A 12,280-nucleotide genomic window follows, 5' to 3' on the forward strand; every position below is an offset into this window, starting at 1 on the left:
GCCTATTTCAATTAATAATAATTATGTGTTTGTAATGATACCAAGATGAGATTTTCGCAACTTGAGACCAGTGGGGCGTAGCATTGAGGCATTTTTTAAATTAAATAGGCCTAAATGTTATCTAGGGAACTTATGGATTTTTATAGAAGCTTTTATAGTAACATTTTTAGTTGGTAAAAATTATTAATTATATTCTGTTACTACAACGATTGACTTTGAATTTAAGTGTCACAAAATTGATATCTCTTAGGTTAGCCCTTTTGTAAACAAAACTGTATAAGTGTATGTGATGGTAATAGTTATTGTGCTACTGAGAAATTTTATGAAACGCCTGGAAATACTTTTCCTAGTGAAAATATCCTAATTATTAGGATCACGACCAAAAAACCAAACAGTTTGGCTACTTGTGCCAACTTGAAATAAGAGACATTTGCCGTTAGGCAATGATTTGACTTAAAAAGAAAATCGTGTCCAGGGTATTATACAAGACATTTTATGAACTTACGCAATAGTGTTTATTCAAATGTATTATCAGAGAAAATGTAAAAATGAACACTGTGGCTTTCATTGTGTTACGCATACAGTCATCTCGTTAAGCACTTAACGGAGCATAAGGTGCGTTATCATAGTTACCAAATTAAGAAAACGAGGGCCTACAGGGTTGTTCTTAAAATATTCACTTCTCTAATAAGCCACCGGAAATAAAGAAAGTTAAATAAACTTATGACCATTCTGTTAGAAATATATTGAATCTAACAAGTGCTAAATCTAAAGAAACTCGATCTATAGCCTGCACCTAATAACGAGGAAATTTGTAATGCCCATTTTCTACGGAGTGCAAACATCCTATTTGAACCTCCACATAAACATAATGATGTGGTACAATGTAAAAGTGCCAGCGGTATGGGCATACCAAGACTTACTGCTGGCATCCAAACTGCTGTGTAAAATACGGTTTTGATCATGATACTACTAGTTTGTTATAACAACATTTTGAATATAAAGCCTTTTTATTTAGCCAAACTGGACAGTCGTAGAGTTTGCAATCCTTAGCAATAAACCAAATATGTCCAAAGTGTGAAATTCCTAATCAAGTGTCAACTTTTGAAGGATAGCACCTAATTAAAGGTCCTGCAGCAGTATTAAACTGATGAAACGTTCTCGTTCCTTTGATTCTGAAACAGTTTTTAAATCTATGTATACTCTTTATGTTTAAGAACATCTTTTTTCACAAGAAAATAAGTTATGCCTTTAATACTTTCCTTGACACATATTTTGGATTTGATCTAATAGAGAGCTTTTTAAACTGATTCTAGTGACATTATGATCGTTGTAACACCTCCATCTCAGGCATTTTTCCCATTGCATGAAGCTAAGAAGTGCCGTTCAGCTTCAAGATTAACATCTGTCATGTGGTTGAAAATATTTGAAAAATTGAATTTATTCTTATACTCACTAACACTTTCGTCTGCAAAGTAAAAGATCTTATCCACCTTCGGCAAGTTTTGTTTTATATAATTTATTACATGTGCTTGAAATGTGTTGACAGTAGTTGAGTATTATGTTCTTAGTAGTAATTTAAAATATATACCAAATGAGTGCTCATACCACCATCTTCATTCTTAAAATACAAAAGAAATGGATGTACGGTTGCATAGTCATTGGCCCAATAATGACCTTAAATTTCATCCTGGACAAAATAAGTGCAACTGTCTGCAACATCGACAATTTAGTTTAAGAATGTATGTAATTTGCATACATTCTTTTTCATCAAGATCTTCTTTTCTATTAAAACAGATCGTGAATTTTTACCTCGAATAAATCTATAGCAGATTCAACTGCTTTTGAAATTTGATATTATTAGAGCTATAGACCTATAAACAGTATTTAATATGAAGAATAAATATTTCGTAAATTCATAATCTTCTTGGATCTTTCCGGCGAAGAAAATCTATAACTTGATTCAGGATCAAATACCAAGATTGAAATCTTTACTGTAGTTTGATTATTACATAGACGCATCTTGTATGCAAAAATCAGATTTATAAACTTTTCCCCGCGCGCGCGCGCACACACACACACACACCTTGAAATAAAAAAAATAAACATAATGTTTTGATACAATAAATCATCAGCTGTTGGTGCATGAAACTGACGTTTGTGAATAAATAAAAACATGAAGTTTATCAAATTTAGACTTCTCGGATGTCTAGTTTGAAGTAGGCTACTAGTTGGTTTACAGTTTCACTTTAAAAAATTTTAATCCCTTGTCTTTTATTTACATTTTAATGGATCTTATGAATGGCTTTGATAATGTAACAAATTTCTAAATTATGTTTATTGTGCAAATTTATAGTGTAATTGGCTAAAAGGTTTTTGTACGTTGATTTGGACAAAGCTAAATCGATGTCCAGTTACTTCTACGAGTAAGAGATTCGGTGTTTGGTCGACATACTGTTATTCACAGAGATAACAATTTAATTGATAAATTAGTTTTTTAGTGACACAGTTGATATTTCCTTCGACAGGATATACTTGATTGGTTTTATTTACTTTTGAAAATTCGGCTTGCTTGCAGATTTCACAACGAGTTTTTTAGGAAAGGTTTACAGCCAAAGGGATGTGATTCTTTATTTACATTTTTAACAATACAAGTAAATTTTGTATTACTTTTGAAATCTGAATTGTAGTCGGTAAACTCGTCACTCTTACGTGACTTATGCAACTCCTGACCCTGCTGATTACGAATGCAATGTTTATCCTTTTTAGACTTAATGTTTATTTTTGTTATTACCATGTGGTACTGGTGTTATACTATTCACAAGCTGTTACCCACTGCTATGCACGCAATTTTCAAAATTGAAGTCCATAGCCTACCTAGTATTAGCACTTAAGATCTAATAAGATGGAATCCTGTGATGTTTTTCAAACTCTAGTAGGCATACATCAGGTACATATTATTTCAGTGTTCATAGTTAGGATCAGAGGTTAAGTGAAACTGCAACTGGCTCGTAATCAGATTTTGTGCGTGTAAGAGCATGTCTGGTTGGAATGAATTATATTTCTGACGCCACAGCTGAACTAGCATTGTCCCGATCAAGGAAATGTATACATAGATCTCGAGAAACCTACTTCGACCCAAAAGTCCGGTCTGTGAAATTTTCAGAGCAACATAGTTTGCCTTAATGTCCCGATATAGAACGTATATGTAAACATGAGCAGTATTGAGAAGCATACTTCGGTCATATTAGGTTTTGTATGATAGTACGGTGACGTTGTTTTTTTTTTTTGGGGGGGGGGGGGGCGGGGGTCTGTAGTCTGGGAAAGAATGGACCATTGTGTCAAATTAGTGTTTATTCCTCTGTCAAAATGCTATGAGTATATCAAGGAAGCCAACCAGTTTCGAGTTCCTCATATGCAAACATTTACACCTTTGTTCATTAAGGTGGGTTTTATAACGGTGTTTAAATAGTATTTCCAATGAACTTCAGCTGAAACATCAAATAATGTTTAAAAGTGTCAACAGCTTATTGATGTCAGTTAAAACTGTATTTTGAAACATAATAATATTATCATTATTTTTTCCAAATTCCAAAGAGTTCCGGAAATATTTTCCAATCATTCTCAAATTTATATTTCTCGAAATCGAAGGACGCAGCTTTCTTAGTAAAAACGTGACTTAATACGATTGAGCCGTATTATATTTTTCAAACAGGACTACACATATCAGGTACGTATTATTTCAATATCCAAGGTTAAGAGATTCAAAATTTAAATATTTTAAATACTATACTATACTATTTTACGTTTCGTTGTATTTAAATAAATAAATATATCTTACCTTGATCCAAAAGTGTCAACTTCTTTAAATTCACTTTCTGTCTAAGATATTTCAAGTTCCATAATTATAATTTGCCCTTTTGTCCCGATGAAGAAAATATATATATTGCGTACATATGATTGAAAATTTACTGCATTAAAAAAGTTACTCCATTTCAATTAACTTCCTGTTTAATTTATTTACCTTCCCATAGTTGCTGTTGCTCCGACTGAGAAAATATATATGTTGGTTTTCAAGAGATATTAGGTTAAAAAACTGTGTACTATCTTCCCTTGTTATATATCTCCGGTCTAAGATATTTCAAGAGCCATGCTTAGAGTTTATCGTTTTATCCTAATGAAGAAAATATATCGCAGCAGGAAAACAATTACTGCTACGAAATGTATAGTTCTTGCCGTTTACATTCACTTCCGGTCTAATTTATTTACCGACCCACACTTACATATTTCCTGTTACAGTGATCAAGAAAAAAAATACACATTTGAGATTCAATTTAGAATAAAAAGACTGATACAAAAACTCATCTACTTCTTTAGCTGGTTTTCTGCTTCATGGGTGAGGGGGGAGGGGGTGCCATCAGTTTGATACGCCTTAAGTTACAAGGAAAATGCCATGCACAATGTCAAGGGAGCCAACCACTTTCGAGTACCTTACGTGCAAAAGTTCACAGCTTTTATCATTAAGGTAGATTTTATAACAGCGTTTATAGAGGAAATATCGTTTGCATTAACCCGTTTCATTCGTCGCTTATGCAATCTAAAGTAAAAATGAGATGGTAAATAAGTCTTTGCAATGTGCATTCACTAATGGATTAATCATTGCATTTCTAATATTTTATAAACTTTAAATGTAAACAAACGTTTCTGCCTCTTTTATGAACTTTAAATAAAATCGGCTGAATCATCGGCTGTTAAGTATCAGTACACTTTGGATTACTTGTAACAAATATTTTATAATACAGTTATTTTCCCAAATTTCTAAATATCCTAGGACATTTTTGTAACTTTTCTAATCTCTCTTTGCAAACCTTCCTCGGGCTTCAATGAATATTTTAAAAAATACATTAGCCTAATTGGTCTAGTCCCTTTCCAAGTTCCGCTTACAACACATTTAGCGAATAACTTTTATATAGGTCTAATAGATAAAATTACAAACCACTCTGCATCTTGTTTGTTATATTTATTTTATATTATTTACAATAGGCGTAAATATTCAATCCCATACGCCTGCAACACAATATTTGCTTTAAGAACTGTAGCTATGGTTTTATTTGTTTTATTAATGCATTGTGTTTCGTTGTAAATAAATATTCGCTTTTATGGTAAATAGTAATACAAGAATGTGACTAGCTTATTTTGCTGGCTTTGAAAATAGTTTACCAAAGGTCAAAATCAGCTGACTCACGAAAAATAACTTTGTCCTCTTCTTTACTGACAAGATAGATTTCAATTTTTTTCGGTTAGTATACCACCTATGAACGTTTTAGTACTGTAATTCTGCTGCTCCTGTCAGTGTTGTCATCTATTGTATGTATGCATTGATAAAAAGCAAGAGTTAATTTAAAGCCATTCATTGTACGTGTAGATAAGACCTATAGGATTTTTATTAGTTTTACCAAAAATAGTGTTGGATTAATATTTGGGGAACTCGTACTAAAACAAAGGTGAGTACATTATTATACTTATCTTTATTTTTAAAATGTCCAATCTTTCATAATGTTAGCCTACTTATTATTTTAACAAAAGGGGTTTAAATTGGGTTTAGCGGCTCCACTGATAACATCTAAATCCAGCTTTGCTTTGCCTAACCTGTCAGTTTTTATTACATGAAGGTATTGTCATAGTCTAATTTATATTTATCAATTTTACTAGAAGACATTTAGATTGAAAATATTGGACCCCAAATGCAACCCCGGAACCCTCTTGTCAAATCTATGTATGTGTTCAATGTAACAAATATAGTCCTACTAAGCCATTGCTTATACAGAAATTAACCTCTTATAAGCCTACTTCTATTATTGTAACAAGTTTGTACTAGTAACTTTGGGTTACACAAAACATGACTCTGCATGTTTTAAATTAATGTCTTAGGCTCTATCCTAATTTTATTTTATCTAACAGCTCAATTCAATTATACCTTATATGTTCAACCCATTTTATGTTAGGGTATATATAGCTGCATAATCCCTATTGAGGATTTATCCTGGATTTGTAGGAAATTAATGTTTTAATTTTAATAATTATTTTTTAATAGTAGGGGTATATCTAGTCGGGTACAGTCCAATAAGCGGACCCGGTTTTTTATATCGAAGAATATAATCATCGATACCTAATATTCGCATATCGAATCATAGACTATCAATCGATATAAAAGTAATAACAATCATATGTTTAAATTAAAATGTGAATTTAATGATAACAAATAATAAATGAACATAACCAAAATCAGGGAAACTCATAACTTTAACTAAATGAAACAGAACGAAAACGTTTTTACTAAGTTGTGTCCACCATTACCTTCTTTTTTGCATCTTAAGACGACCATGTTAGCTCCTCTGACAGTTACATTTGTTACCTTTCCACAAATATCACATAATGGATTCTTAGGTACTAACCCAACATCCTGAAGCCATAAAAAACATATTTTATCGTCTTTTAAAGCAATTTCGTGAAGCTTCCTAAGATTGACGGCCATTTTAATACACAATGTTACGTGAAATTTAAAATATTACCTTAATTGTATTATTTGAAAGTGTTTACAGCTGTTCATATAGATTATTTAAGTTGTTAAAAATAATTCATCAGTATCGATTGATTATATCGATGGTTATGATTAAGTAATATCGTTTGCCAATTTCGATATAAAAAACCGGGTCCGCTTATTGGACCGTACCCATCTAGTCTATCCAGTTATAGCCTATATTGTCTTAGAACACATTTTTATAAGTCTGTATTTTTTAGACAGTTATAAATTGTGTTTAACTTTCATATATTTGGTGGTTTAGCAGCTCCACTAGTAATGATCCAAAGCAACCTTTACAATGGTCCTAACAATGTAAACTTTATTGAGCACCACAAATTCTAACCTAAAACTCATTAAAAGTACTAGGTAACTTCAAAAATCCAGAGGGTCTGACCTAATGCCTCTGATCTAGTTGCATTAGAGGGTGGACTTATTTATTTCAACGGTACACACCATTTATACAAATAAAATAGTACAGAGTAACTTAGTGTTTTAGTTTTATATATAAGTACAACAGTAACAAGAATATGACTAGGATTAATAAATACTACACGGACTTACTTGTTATTCAGTTCCTGTGCTACAACATGCCCATCATTATATGAAAATAGTGGTACTTTAAATGGATTTCTACTCAAAATTTGAATTGCTAATTTAATATTACATTATAAAGAACATAGTAATGATGATTTTAGATCACTATGGATTTTGTAAGGGTAGGGTACGATAAGCAGACTCGGTTTTTTATATCGAAGAATACAGTCATTGATACCTAATATTCGCATCTCAAATCCTAGACTATCAATTGGTGTAAAAGTACCCAAGTTATAGTCCTCAATAACAATCATGTTTTAAATTAAAATATGAATTTAATATTTACAGTAATCAAAGTTGTTTCTTTTCCACAAATTTCAAATTTGGGTTTTTCGGTACGAGTCCAACATGTTGGACCATTTTTTTTTTAATAATCCAGTTTTTAATAATGGCCATTTTTAATAATCAGAATTACTTATGTAAAATTGAAATATTATCCTACGTGTATTATTTTAAAGTGTTTACAGCTGTTGATATAGATTATTTAAGTTAATAGTTTAAAATAATTAATCAGTACCTATCAATTGATTATATCAATGGTTATGATTAAGTAATATCGTTTGCCAATTTCAATATAAAAAAACCGGGTCCGGTTATCGTACCCTACCATTTAGTAAATCCAATAGGTTTCTAAACTAAATTCTAATAGACACCTAAAGTTTATTTAAAAATTTGATGGTATTATCCAGAGACCACTCTGTCCTTATCTACTATTTGGTATTTTGCAATGTAAATAGGCTTAGATTTGGTTATCGTAAACAGGCTATATTACTAGTAGCACCAATGTTAACCTTTAGGAGTGAAATTTTTTTCTTTCTTTGCCAGAAGTGAGGAGTCGCTGTAGCCAACATGATAGCTTAGGGGAATTCTTAATCAGTACATACCTTCCCGAACCCCGTGATCTGACGTTGGAAAAGTTGGACACTCTGGTACGTGATCTGAGGTTGGGAAAGTACCGATCTGAACTGCTTCTTTTTTGGCACCACACCTACTTCTGGTGATAAAAGAAAAACATTTGTCGAGATATTTACTAAATTCAAATTCAGATCATGTGAGTGCTCGTTAACTTTTTATATTTATAATACTTATTAGCCTCTTAATACTTATATACGCTAATAACAAAGAATAGATAGGGACAAAGTGGCCATTTCTTACTGACATTGCTGCCTTTTGGAAGACTCCAAACAAAAGTCAATCGTCATAATAACATGTAATTTTTATAGTAAGTGAAATAAAGATACTTTGGGATTATACCGACCACACCCAGACATTAATCGTTATTTGAAATTTTGCTTCTACTGATTACTAGATTAGCGTAGAACGATATTTCATAAATATAAAACAGGAATTGTCTTATCGCAAACACCTCCACATCCTCAGACAGAGGACAAAGTCGAGCGGTCTAGTAGATAACGTGATTGCAGAGTCTCGCCGCCCGTTCAGCCAGCTGGTGCGTCGCTTTGTTGTACTTCCGTGTGTTACCCCTACATTTCTCCAAACACAAAAATTCAACAAAAACAAACATTACCAAACAAAAACTAAACTCTTTATTGAAAAAAAACACACAAAACTTGTTTTTATTCTTGATCACACTACGCCACCCAAAATGCGAGTACCTCCGGCCATCAGTGTGGGCTTCGGCAGCACTGCCCTGCGCTGATGTCAACGAAAGAAAAACATCTCTCGAGATAGTACCTATCAGTAAAATATCAAATTCTAGAGGGGCTGATCAGAAATATAAATTAAATTGTAATGGAAAGGCAATTATGTACCGTGCAAAAAACTTAAATAATCATGTGATGCCGCGCGGCCTGCCGTAATCGGGATTCTCAAGAAAGATAAGATAACAGCGACAACAATACCGATCACAATACCTGGAAATGCTTGTTGATTGATGGAATGTTAGTTCTGTTACTCAACAACTACATCGTCTTATAACGTTCTAAGTTCATTGAAAAAAGTTTAAGCGTTGGGGGCATATAACGGAATTTGACCCCATTAACAATTGATAATTGTTGTAAGTTTGTAATTAAAGAGTTGTTTTTTCGTTCTATCATGTTTGTTTCTATAAACTTATATTTTGTGTTCTTCATACTGGTGTGGTCGGTATAATCCCAAAGTACGGAAATAAATCCTAATCTTTGCAATGTTGTTTTTTTCTTAGGAAAAACTCTGGAACATAATGACCTCTAGATAATACCAAAGTACTGCATTTGTTATTAAATGGAGTGAACATGGAAAATACATTTTTCATACCTAAGTATTAACTGCCAACAATGATAATTTTTCTATTACTCACATGTTTGTTTTAATGTATATTAGTGTCTCGACAATAAACATATGTGGAACAGATAACAGTTTTTAAAGGCGTCTGTACAATGAGTATATGTTGGGAGTTGAGAAATTAACCTTACTGCTATCTTTCACCAGGTGAATATTTTGTCAAAATTTTTCCCGTGGTGATACCACAGATTAACTTCTAAGTCTTACATAGGCTGTAATAAACCATTTTCGTGGTAGGTGATTCTTGAACATACATTCCTGGTAACATAGAGACCTTTGCCAGTTTTTCTTGGCATGTAATGTCCTCATTCTAGCTTATCCTATTGACTAACATAGGATATCTCATTCTCAAAAAAGGTAGGCCCTAAGTTATATATGAATTTCTTGTTAATCCATGCCATTGTTGCTTTACAAGCGATAAGAAACTGTATTATCCACATGCCATGCTGCTTCGTATCTTATCCAACCTAAAGAGGGGTTGAGATGCTCGTGTTATCTGAGCTTGATTTTTAGATACTATATCGAAGGATTGTTTATTTTCTGCCAGCAATGGACGGTGGTGCTAAAGCCCACACAGATGGTTAAGGGAATTTGTGATCAGTAATTTCCTTTGATAAGATCATGTTGAATGATTTTGTTAAAAAAAGTACTGATTATTTAAAATAATTATTTATTTTCGACCTGGCCATCAGTGTGGGCTTCATGGGCGTCTTTGTCTATGTTATAACTCAAATCTCAATGGGTATTACATCAATTAATCAAATTAGGTATAGAGATACACTTACACTTTTATCCATCTATAATACTTATTAGACTCACCATCACGCTCAGGAATGATTTGACTATTTCCCACATATATTCTTATTGCTCGGCAACATTACAAATGGTTTTCTGACTTTTATTTTTCAAGTTTCTTACTTTCTAAGGATTACCTGATTATTTCTAAAATATAAAAGATATTGAAGTTGACCCACTAATTGTTCAGATTATTAATATCTTTATACAGTGGAACTTGGATAATTCGAATCTCAAGGGACAAATAAAAAAATTTGAATTATCCAAAAATTCAAATTAAAAAAGTTAAGAATTAAAGGCTTAAAATAATGACACTTCACATCTTTGCTGAAAACCTTTATTGAAAATAACATGAATGGTTGTAAATGTATGTTTTTCTGTGCATTTCTACTAAGCAAAGTATGGTAAAACAGTGCAAAATTGAATCATGAATTATCTAAAAAATACACAATTAAAGTATTATGTTTATGAATAAAAGAAAATATGTTGAATGGTGATAAGGAACATTATACAGTACAATATTATTTAATTTTTTTGAAAGAAGTCGGAAATCTTCAGTTGTTTTCTAAAGTTAAGTCTTTCAGAAGTGACAAAAGATTCTGCCATATTCAATTAATTGAAAATAGACTCACTTACGTCATTTTTACTTTCAAAAAAACGTCTGAGTTCCATGATGTGATGTGCTGCTTCGGCCGCACTTGGAACGTTTATTTCCGCCCCAACTGTTGACTCGCTGTCTTTGTCACCCGATGCCATGTCGTCATCTTGTTTATTGTTGAGCACTTCAGCGATGATCTCCGCGTCTGTTATCTCACCACATACTGCAACATCTTCATCCACGTTGACAAAATCTTCAAACGAGATGGCAGGGTCAGTAATGACGTCCTCCCAACCGTCAACTGAAAGTACCGCTTCCGCTATAATGTTGTTGGCTTTTTCAGCATCATCTTCCTTTTTTACAAAACCAGCTTTTTTAAAGCAATGTTTGATCGTTTTGGGCGTTACTTTGTCCCAAGCTTTCTTGCACATGCGAGAAGCTTGAAGAATGTCTAACTTGATTTTTAGGGCGTCACAATCTTCAGTCAGTATGTACTCAACCAATAAACATATGTAAAAATGTTTTAGATTTTTTATGATCCCCCTGGTCCATACGCTGGACAACCGAAGTCATATTGGCAGAGAAATAAATTACTTTGTACTCTGCTAAGTAAGACCTTTAATTTGATACCAAACTTGACCTATGCTGCTATTTAAGAATTTTGTCTGATTCCTTGTGGACCGTCCCCCAAAGGGATTATCTGGTCGGTAATTGGGCAGATATGTGCGTTACTATCACCAGTAAGCACGTGTGAACTTTGGTATTTTTTTATATTGTGGTTTAAAAATTAAAAAAGAGGTTCCAGACTTAACTGACACCCTGTATATTTATCATAGCAAGTCTTTTTGGCTAGTTTTATTAATATCTGTAGAATTTTGTTGTATGTATTATAACACGAGACGTGTTCAGAAAGTAAGTACCGTTTCATTCTACTGCCACTGTAGTGCTGCAATCGGTGTTCAGCGCATGCGCACTAGTTTTCTCTGAACGTTTAAAATGTTTAAGGCAATTAGTGATCCTGCCGATTGCAACATTCGTTCTGTAATAAGATTTTTTAATGGAAGGAATGTGAAACCAGCTTAAATTTATCGTCGACTTCGAGATGTTTAAGGGAAAGACGTGATTAGTGAAGGAATGGTGAGAAAGCGGGTTAGAATATTCAATGGCGGTCGAACAAATGTGCATGATGAGAACTGGAGCGGTTAGCCTTCTCTTTTCACTGATGATCTGGTAAGGGCAGTTGACAAAAAAATCAAAGAAAACAGACGTTTCACTATGACAACGCTATCTGATGATTTCCAACAAATCCCACACACTCTTTTGTACAAAATTGTTACGAACCACTTAGGTTATCGCAATTTGTGTATCAACTGTGTACCCGATGGGTTCCAAAAATGCTCACTGACGTGCACAAAACCAAGGGACTC

General features: G+C 33.0%; 2 protein-coding genes across 3 annotated transcripts in view; both read left to right on the forward strand.

The window, feature by feature from the left end:
• LOC124354508 (CDP-diacylglycerol--inositol 3-phosphatidyltransferase) overlaps nt 1-12,280 on the forward strand; it is a 66,836-nt gene that overhangs the window by 12,387 nt on the left and 42,169 nt on the right. The gene's annotated exons all lie outside the window — the stretch shown is intronic.
• Nucleotides 5,290-12,280, forward strand: part of LOC124354507 (interferon-inducible double-stranded RNA-dependent protein kinase activator A homolog) — a 29,054-nt gene continuing 22,063 nt past the window's right edge. For both annotated transcript variants that reach the window (XM_046805019.1, XM_046805020.1), the window contains exon 1: nt 5,290-5,504. The gene's annotated coding sequence lies outside the window, so the exon portion shown is untranslated. The remainder of the gene's footprint in view (nt 5,505-12,280) is intronic.

Source organism: Homalodisca vitripennis, chromosome 2 (assembly GCF_021130785.1).
Source record: "Homalodisca vitripennis isolate AUS2020 chromosome 2, UT_GWSS_2.1, whole genome shotgun sequence".
Classification (NCBI taxonomy): domain Eukaryota; kingdom Metazoa; phylum Arthropoda; class Insecta; order Hemiptera; family Cicadellidae; genus Homalodisca; species Homalodisca vitripennis.